Source organism: Engystomops pustulosus, chromosome 5 (assembly GCF_040894005.1).
Source record: "Engystomops pustulosus chromosome 5, aEngPut4.maternal, whole genome shotgun sequence".
Taxonomy (NCBI): Eukaryota; Metazoa; Chordata; class Amphibia; order Anura; family Leptodactylidae; genus Engystomops; species Engystomops pustulosus.
This window is the reverse complement of record NC_092415.1, coordinates 83,383,894-83,394,874: the sequence shown is the minus strand read 5'-3', so window position 1 is coordinate 83,394,874 and position 10,981 is coordinate 83,383,894.

Below are 10,981 nucleotides of genomic sequence, written 5' to 3'. Positions count from 1 at the left end.
CACTGTTGTCCATGACGATGAGCTTGATCCGATGTAGTTTATGCAGAGGTACAATTTAGAGTTCTCTAGATTAATGGTCTTAGAGTAGTTAGATACATTTATGCATAGGTGGCAATACTGAGTCAACAATATGCAGCAAGTGATAGAATAAAATATTCAAACTTCAAATTCAACCTAAAAATATAAAAAAACAACTATTTCCAGACAGATATATCACACTTTAAATTGTTATAGCTTGTCACATTTAATTGGGTGAAAAATTAATTTTGTGAGGATAATGCAACTCGGGAGTTAGGGCTCTCAAGCACACAATATAAAATATGAGTGTGTTGCTTTTTATAAGGATTTATGTTCTTAACAGGGAGAGTCCACAATTATATAGTTCACCATACTTGCAGCACAATGAATAGCAGAATAAAATAATTTAATAAATAGATAAAGATGCTGCTGCTTGAATCAGCCATCAGCCTCCATCTTGTATACAAAGTTCAAGGTCAGTAGGACTCCAGAGAAGCCTGGAGCTTGGTATCTGTTTGCTGGATTTCAGACAGAAGGATGAAACAGATTGGGTTAGTAGAAAGTTGATATTTCATGCAGTTAGCAAGTGTTATAGGCTTACCTAAATAGATGGGTTTGAGGGGAAGGTTTGAAACTTTGGAGGTTGGCTAATGGTCAGATAGTCTGGTGAAGGGCATACCAGAGAATTGGTGAATCTTGTGAGAAGTCCTGAGTGGTTGAATTAAGATAGAGAATAATCTAAGATCACCAGTAGATCAAAGAGCTCGGGTTGGGAGAAAGACTGAGATGGGAGAGGAGAGGTAGAGAGGTTCAGCATTATTCAGTGCTTTGTGGATGAGGTTGATTTTTTTTTTTTTTTTTTTAAACTGTATTCAGAAAGAGACAGGCAACCAGCGCCTGACAGAAGTGCCCTACACTTTTTAATGGCACAGTGACAAACCCATAGTACTTGATTAATGTAAAAGTTTAAGTATTCGAGAGACTGTTGCAGAAGTCCACTATTGGCTTTAATATTCAATCTAATATAACTATTATAAAACCATATAGCAGAGGCACATTAAAGGTTATCTACCATTGGGAAACTACTTTTAAGTAGTCCCCGATGCAGATTTCCCAAAGCCGCAGTAGCTGCATCCACTTTTTGCCCAATTCTGGGATGAAGCTGAGGCCAAACTAAACTTTAATCCATCATTCTGCAAATTATTTTCAAAGGCTACTGGGGTCGTGTAGTAGCCTAAAGGAGCTCTGGGGGTGAAGGCTACTCTTAGTCCTCAGTAGCTGCTTTATGCCCGCATCTCTTCATATCCTTACTGCGCTTCTCTGGCAGTGAGCTCTGCACAAATGTAATAGCTTGGAGGGGAGGCGGGTATGAAGTGGCTTCTGGGGACTTGGAGTAGCCTTTGCCCCCAGAGCTACCTTAGGCTAATATAATCCCCCAGTAGCCTTTGAAAATAATTTGCATAAAGATGGATTAAACTTTATTTTGGCAGCAGCTACATCCCAGGGTTGGACAATAGTAAGATGCAGCCGTTGCAGCCATGGGAAACCTGCTTCGGGAAGTAGTTTAAAAAGTAGTTTTTCGATGCTAGATTTCCTTTAAGCATTACAGGATGCCAAGCATTACAGTAGGGGACTGCCAATACAGTAATAAGAAATAAATTGTGTATCTATATATATATATATATATATATATATATATATATATATATATGTGTGTGGGTGTGGGTAATGTCTAATTTCTGATAGTGACATGAATTCATATGTCAACAGTACCAACAGACACAGTAGGAAATATTTATCAAACTGTTAGTCTGCCATTATTTGTATAATGCATGCTCTGGGAACAACTTAGAAAAATAGACAAGGACAGTGGGCCCTAATGCTAAACACACTACCCAGCTGTTCCTGCTGGGTTTCCTCAAAAACTGTAATAGTGCAGACATTAACCCCCCGACATGTTTCACCAGTAGGACTGGCTTCATCAGGAGTATGGGCTAATCCATACCCCTGATGAAGCCAGTCCTACTGGTGAAACATGTCGGGGGGGGGGGGGGGCTAATGTCTGCAAATTTCAATTAGCAGTGTTGCAATGTCATGGGTAGTCAGCACTAACAATTACCCTATCTGATCACTCTATATTGGGACATTTAGATTTATATCAGGTACATCTAAGCCTATCATTTTGGGCTGCTACCCGCTGTCTCTAGGGTCAGATGTTAGATGCAGTGTCTACAATAATACAGGCAAAGTGATATAGCGGCCCCTGCTGGGGCAGCTGAGGTAATACCTGAGCTCATTCAGCCTAGGGCTTGAGTGTACACCACAAATTATACTCCCCTCAAACTGACAGTACTGTCTAGGACTGTCTACTCCACCTGACCAACAGTGTGATTGTAGCAGTCCATCTACATAGGCTCTAAACCCTCTCTTTTGCCCAATGTCCTATACACTTATTATAGACTGCTTGACACTGCCTGTGACTTTGATCACATTGTGCTTTTAAATCATCCAAGTTCTCTGCACCTAGTGGTTCACGCCACTCTAGTTTGAATTATTCCTGAATTGTTTTAGTATCTCCAATAAAAGTGATGTTTTATTCTTCATCTGTCCAGATATGGGCCAGTTTGACTGCCTAAAGACAGTTTTGTAAAAATTAAAAAAAAAACTGTATAGACAGGACAAGACAATAAAAAAGAGGAGCCAGCAGAAGTTTGTTCTCTTGGGTCAGAACTTAGAGGACAAATGTAGTACAAGATCACAAGCCAAAATTCTGAATACCAGGAGACAGAGATCAAAAGTGTGAAGCTTACCCAATCCCAAACAGTGATTAATTCAGAACTCAGAGATTCATAGAAAACAGAGGAGCAAGGGAGGAATGTAATTAGAGGGAGAATCTGTCAATAACAGCAGGAAAACTATCGATGAGCCAGAGCCGAGCTGCAGGAAAGTAGCAGTTTTGGTGCTAATCAATCCAAACTGTCTAAAGCGCCTTGTGCCACATTTAATAAAATAATGTCTGTTGAAAAATATGGCTGCCTCCTAACAAAAAACTGTGGTATACCAAATCATGGTTGGGACTAAGTTTCAGTACCAAGCACTTCTCATCTTCCTCTCAGTGTCGGGGTTCCTCGGGGATCTGTCCTAGGTCCTCTTCTTTTCTCCCTCTATACTGCCCCATTGGACAAACCATCAGCAGATTTGGTTTCCATTATCATCTCTATGCTGATGACACCCAGCTATATACTTTTGCATGTAACATCAACCCTGCTTTAATCCAAAACACTACTGAATGTCTTTCTGCTGTCTCTAACATCATGTCCTCTCTCTTCTTGAAACTGTAAGACTGAACTTCTTGTCTTTCCACCATCTACTAACCTAACGTTGGCCTCTCCATCTCAGTCTGTGGGATCACTAAAGCACCGAGGCAGCAGGCCCGCTGTCTTGGGGTTGTGCTGGACTCTGACCTCTCTTTTTCACCATATATTCAATCTTTTGTTCACTCTTGCCGCATGCATCTCTGATACATCTCCAGAATCCGACCACTCTTGACTAGACTACTGTAACTCCCTATTAATCTCACTAAACTCTCTCCTCTACAATCTATTTTTAATGCAGCAGCCAGGTTCGTTTTTCAGACCTAACGCTACACGGATACCTCCAGTCTGTGCCAATCACTGCACTGGTTGCCTGTCTCCTTCCGTATTCAGTTTAAAATAATAACCCTCATCCACAAAGCTTTGAATAATGCTGCACCTCCCTATCTCTCTTCTCTCATCTCAGTCTATTGCCCAACCCATGCTCTTCGATCTGCCAGTGATATTAGATTAATCTCTACCTTAATTCGAACCTCTCTCCAGGACTTCTCTCAAGTTGCTCTAATTCTCTGGAATGCCCTTCCCTGGATTCTAAGATTAATACCCAACCTCCAAAGTTTCAAACGTGCTCTTAAAACCCATTTCTTTAGGCAAGCCTATTACACTTGCTAACTGCATAAAATGTCAACTCTACCTTTACTAATCCATCTTATGTCCTATCTCCCGTCTGTTATCTGGCAAACAGCAGATATAAACCAAGTTCCAGGCTTCTCTGCAGTCTTTTTCACCTAGGACCCTGTAAATAAGATGGCGGCTCATGGCTGGTTCAAGCAGCAGAATTTTTATTTATTAAATTATTTTATATTGTTCCCTTATAAAGAATGGCTGGACCATTATACAATCTCTTTTACCTCTCGTGTCAATACCCTCATCCTCATAGTCTGTAAGCTCTTGTGAGCAGGACCCTCACGCCTATTGTTCCATATGACTGTTTCTACTCTGTAATGTAATATTATATTTGTATATGTCCCCTATGATTTGTAAAGCGCTACAGAATTTGATGGCGCTATAAAAAGATTATGAATATTAATATTATTACCAGTGGTAAGGGGCGGTGCTCTTTCTGGAAGTATGTTGCTATGTTTTAATTGTTTTTATTTTTAATTGTTTTAATTAATTTGAAAATGTATAAAAACATAATAAAACCTGTATAAATTTTGAATCACTGTCATCGTACGGAACCAAAGAATAAAGTAGACGTATCATTTGGAGCGAAAGGGAAGTCCTAAAAACTGAGCCCACAAGAAGGTGACGCAAATGCGTTTTTTCACCAATTTCACCACATTTGGAATTTTTTTCAAGCTTCCCACTACACGACATGGAATAATAAATAACATCACTGACAAGTAAAAATTGTACTGCAGAAAATAAGCCCTCACACAACTCTGGAAACAGAAAAATGAAAAAAATATAGATTTTTGAAGGTGTGGAGGAAAAATTAATTTAAAAAATGCTGCAACGCAAAGGGGTTAACGGGGATTTTTTTCCCCCTGTAATAGGACACCAAAATTGTATTTCTAGCTGCAATGGATATCTGACCATTTATAGTGGGATTCTGTCTTGAGGTATATAATACTATCTGCATATGGTATATACAAATAAAACTTACATAGCCGCTTTGTATTCGTAAAGGGGTTAAACGATTTGAGGCACAATCCAAATTCTGGGGCAAACTGTCTAGTCTGACAAATTTCCTTTACAACTCATGATTAATCTCACCCAGTGTCCCCATAAAATAACAACAGCAGTGTCAGGTGAATGAACCCTATCTGATACATTGCTATAAGAGGAGCCAGTCACACTGCTCTTATAGCATTAACAGCTGAAAATGCACTCCAATATGCCATTTGAAATATACTCCAATAACATCCAGACTTAATACGTAGATGTGATGATTATCCCACTTATTCATACTAATCAAACTAACAGGGTTATAGTCTCAGAGTTCCCTTATACCCTTTTTTTCTGGTGGATGGGCACACAGGAGACGTAGACATCTGCCTTAAACTTGTGAGACATGCCAATGTATATATAAATACAGGACATAACATTTGGATGCTGAAAAATATGTAAGACACTATATGCAATTATTCAGCTGCAAAACACAAAAGATGGCGTAGCTGTAAAAAGCAATATTTTTCTTAGAAAAAGAAAATTACTAATAAGGATAAAGCTTTGGGTAGTCGTCCAAGAAGTCACACCAAATAATTGGAAAATAGAAATAATAATGAATTTTACTGATTTCCTAAACTTAATTAATGTGGTAAGATTTGCATGTTACATAATGACATAAAAATGTATTCATGTGCGCATGTTTTCTATTAAAACCCTATAAAAGCTTTATTTGACAACATATATAAAAATGCCATTCTGGGAATATGCTGAAGCCTGCAATTCTGCATCTATAAAAAGCTGTGTTGAGTATTTTCAGGAGTCATATCAAAATATACAGTAACATTATACACATAAATAAATATATGTAACTGGGGTTTATAATTAGAGATGGGCTAATCGATTCTAATGATTCTAACTTCGGTTAGAATTTCAGGAAATATTCGATTCGCCATGAAGCCGAAGTTTATGCTGATTCGCGGGAACGAAGTTGTTTTTTTTCCCCTCATGTTTCTGCTAAATGGGCGAGAGAACAACGTGTTACATGGGGCAGAGAACTCTGGGAAGGAGAAAGGAACACCCCCGATGACATCTGCAGACCTGTAAGCCAATTAGCGACCGGCAGATTTATGTGATGTCACACAGCCCTATAAAACCCAGCCATTTTCTATCTCAGCACTTCACACTTCATGTTGTAGCGTCCAGCTACTGCTATTGTGCTGTGCGATTCTTGCTGCAATCCCTCGCTGTTCTCTAAGGGGTTTCTATATACCCCAAATAGCAGTTCTATTTAGTGACAAAATCGAATAGGAAGAAATCTGTTTGACTTTCATGCATCTGCAGTAGCGATTGGTGGACTAATCCCTGGTTGTTCTTTAAGGGGGATCTGTATACCCCAAATAGCAGTTCTATTTAGTGACAAAATCGAATAGGAAGAAATCTGTTTGACTTTCATGCATCTGCAGTAGCGATTGGTGGACTAATCCCTGGTTGTTCTTTAAGGGGGATTTGTATAACCCAAATAGCAGTTCTATTGAGTGACAAAATCAAATAGGAAGAAATCTGACATTCATGTATCTGCAGTAGTGAGCTGTCAGTTGTGGGGTATCTGTATAACGCACATTGCAATACCTTTTGGGGGCTCTAGTTTACAGCCAGATTTACGTGTGAAATCCACATAGTTTATACAGTGATTTTCGCTGAAATTACACTGTCAGTTGTGGGGTATCTGTATGACGCACATTGCAATACCTTTAGGGGGCTTGTTAGGCTTCAAGGTTGTGGATCCTCTGGACCACTGTGGACGATGACACAAGCCACTACCTGGGACCGGAGTCTAAGTGGTACCCGGTTTTCACCAGAGCCAGCCGAAAAGCGTGTTAGACAAGCTGCGGCGTGGTACCACCAGGTCGTTCCACAGGCGTGACTTGTCCGCAGTGGCAGCCAAGGTTGAGGTACAGAAACGGCAGGCAGTCTCATAGTCAGGGACAGGCTGGAGGTCAGGACAGGCAGCACAGGATCAGAGTCAGAGACGTAGCAATAGGTCAAGGCAGGCGGCAAAGGAGCGAAGTCAAAGGCAGAACCGGGGTCACAACGGGAATACACAGAAATAGCACAAGGCATAAACAAGCTTTCTCTAGGGCACTAAGCACAAAGATCCGGCAGGGATGACAGGAAGAGGCAGGATTAAATAGATTACCTGGAATGGCCAGCGCCAATTAATGGTGTGCTGGCCCTTTAAATCTGCAGAAGCCGATGCACGCGCGCCCTAGGAGTCGGGGATGTGCGCGCACGATGATGGAGCAGCCGCTGCAGGGAGCGCAGAAGCCGGAGCAGGAGCCGGGGTCCGTGAGTCGTGCCTGCGGCGAGCTGGCGTGGTGTGAGAGGCACGGGTGAGCCCACGACCCGAGATATGGGTCGCGGGACCACCCATGACAGTACCCCCCCCTTCGGCCTCCCCCTCTTACTGGGCTGAAGGAATTTCTGCAAGAGGTCCTGGTCCAGGATATTGTCCTCAGATTCCCAAGATCTCTCCTCCAGCCAACCAAGAAGAACCGCTTACCCCTCACTGTCTTCATATCCAGGATTTCCTTAACCTCATAGATGTCAGAGGACACAGGAGCAGGAGGAGAAAGTTGTCGGGAGAAGCGGTTCAAGATGACAGGCTTGAGAAGAGAGACATGGAAGGAGTTCTGGATGCGCATGGTGGGAGGAAGGCGCAACTTGTAGGAGACTGGATTGATGTCCACCTCGATTGATGTCAGCACCTCGAAGGGACCCAGGAAACGAGGACCAAGCTTGTAGCCAGGAATCTTAAGTCGGACATACTTGGAGGACAACCAGACTTTGTCACCAGGATTGAAGACAGGAAGTGGTCTGCGTCTTTTATCGGCCTGAGACTTGGTTTGAGCCGAAGCCTGTAGTAATGAAAGACGAGTCTGTTTCCAAATGGTCTTAAAGTCCCGTACCAATTCCTCAACAGCAGGGACTCCCGTGCACCGGCATGGGTAGAGGAGGGCGGGGATGCAATCCATAATTAACAAAAAATGGGGCGGACCCCGCGGATGTAGAGTCCAAGGAGTTCTAAGAGAACTCTGCCCATGGTAACAGAGTGGACCAATCGTCTTGACGAGCAGAAACAAAATGGCGTAGATAGCAGCCCAGGGTCTGATTAACTCTTTCCACTCGTCCATTAGACTGGGGGTGATAAGCGGAAGAGAAATCCAATTTCACCTGAAGTTGGTTGCAGAGAGAACGCCAGAAATTAGAAACGAACTGAACCCCACGATCCGAGACGATGTGCTGGGGAAGTCCATGGAGTCTGAAGAACTGGCTGGCAAGACGTGGAGCAAATGGTAAACCTGGCAGAGGGACAAAATGGGACATCTTTGAAAATCGGTCAGTCACCACCCAGATGACGGTATTGCCTGATGAAGGGGGTAGGTCTGTAATAAAGTCCATGGCAATATGAGTCCAAGGACGGCTGGGTATTGGCAACAGCAGGAGAAGACCAGCAGGTTTGAGATGTGATGGCTTATTCCGGGCACAGGAAGCACAGGAACCCACAAAGTCCCGGACGTCCTTGGCCAGATCTGGCCACCAGTAGAACTGGGAAATGAGGGCGATAGAACGCTGCACTCCAGGATGCCCAGCCACATGTGAGCAATGTCCCCAAGACAGAATCCTCTACCGTAGAGCAGGTTGTACGTATGTCTTGCCAGGAGGTAGTTGACGAAGATCCACCAGCGCAGCCAGTACCAGTCGGTCAGGAGGGATGACATACTAAGGAGCCGGTTCCTCCCCAATGACATCCGAGGCACGAGAAAGGGCGTCAACCTTGATGTTCTTCTCGCCTGGGCGGAAATGAATAAGGAAATCGAACCGGGCAAAGAAGAGGGACCAGCGAGCTTGACGTGGATTGAGTCGCTGAGCAGTTTGGAGGTAGAGGAGGTTCTTGTGGTCCGTATAGATGTTGACCGGAAACCGAGCTCCTTCCAGGAGGTAACGCCACTCTTCTAAGGCAAGCTTAATTGCCAACAGTTCCCTGTCTCCTATAGAATAATTCCTCTCCGCGGAGGAGAAAGTCTTGGAGAAAAATCCACAGGTGACAGTTCGACCTTTGGAACCCTTCTGCGTGAGCACAGCATCAACCCCTACTGAGGAGGCATCTACTTCCAGATGGAAAGGCCTCTCTGTGTCGGGACATACCAGTACTGGGGCTGAGGCGAACTTGGTCTTTAAGTTTGTGAAGGCCTCCTCAGCTGATGAAGGCCAGAGTCGGGGGTTAGCACCCTTCTTGGTGAGGGCCTCAATAGGAGACACCAGCGAGGAGAAGTGTGGGATGAACTACCTGTAGTAATTTGCGAAGCCCAGAAACCGCTGTATAGCACGTAGTCCTACTGGACGTGGCCACTGAAGAACCGCAGACAGCTTTGCAGGATCCATCTGGAGGCTTCTTACAGAGATAATATAACTAAGAAATGGAATACTCTGCTGATGGAACTGACACTTTTCTAGTTTGGCGTAGAGGCGATTGGCCCTTAAGCGACTGAGGACTTGCCGTATGTGGAATTGGTGGGTCTCAAGGTCCGGAGAGAATACCAGGATATCATCCAAATAGACAACAACACAGACATAAAGCAAGTCTCTAAAAATGTTGTTAACGAATTCCTGGAAGACGGCCGGTGCATTACAAAGTCCAAATGGCATTACCAGGTACTCAAAGTGTCCATCACGGGTATTAAAAGCGGTCTTCCACTCATCCCCCTGGCGAATGCGAATGAGATTGTAGGCCCCTCGAAGGTCCAATTTGGAGAAAATCTTGGCTCCATGAAGTAGTACTTGGTGCAGTACTGGACCGGGTCCGAGAGGATTTGGCCACTGACAGACGAGGTGACCAAAGGGTTTTCAAGACGAACCACGGGTATGTGATGCCGGGAGACCAGGGCGGCATCCACAAAGTTCCCTGCAGAACCGGAGTCCAAGAAAGCTGAAACCTGGATCTGGGTACGGGTACCAACACTGAGAAGAACGGGAATCATCAGACGTGGAGAAGCTTTGCTTACACCTAGGGACGCTTCTCCCAAGTAGCCTAGGTGCTTGCGTTTCCCGGACGTTGGGGACAAGCCCCAAGGAAGTGCTCAGGGCTGGCACAGTACAGGCAAAAGTTACCCTGACGTCTTCTAATATGTTCCTGAGAAGAGAGTCTGGCCCTGTCCACCTCCATAGGTTCCTCTGCAGATGGTGCTACAGGAAGCTGGAGCGGCCTGTGAAAAGTTGGTGCCAGGTGGGGAAGACGTCGTGGGCGGACTTGGGGCTTTTCTAGACGTAACTCTTCGGCACGATCCCTAAATCGCACATCAATTCGGGTGGCCAAAGTGATGAGACCACTCAAGGTAGGCGGCAGGTCCCGAGCGGCCAGAGCGGCCTTAACGTGAGCGGAGAGTCCCTTTTTAAAAGCTGCGTTCCAGGGGGCGCATCGTTCCAGGAAAGTTCCAGAGCCAGGGTACGGAACTGGATAGCGTATTCTCCCACTGATGAGTTCCCCTGGCGTAGATTCAACAGTGCCGTCTCAGCAGAAGAGGCCCGTGCTGGTTCTTCAAAGACGGAAATGCCGTCAGATCAGCTGTGACCGGGTCGTCTCTGTCCCAAAGAGGGGTAGCTCAGGCCAGGGCTTTCCCGGAGAGTAAGCTGATGAAGAATGCCACCTTGGATCACTCCGTGATGAATTGAGACAGCATGAATTCTATGTGCAGAGAGCACTGGGTTATAAAGCTCCTTCACCTCTTAGGATCGCCATCATACTTGCCGGGCATAGACAAGCGTAGCCTGGGTTCAACTGCGGGAAGGCTAGCCGGAGTAGCAGGAGCCACAGGAGCAGCCAGAGGAACCTGTTGTTGTTGCTGGTTGGCTAGCAGCTGCTGCAGCATGGCAGTAACCTGTTCCAGTTGTTTGCATTGGGCGGCAATCTCACAGGA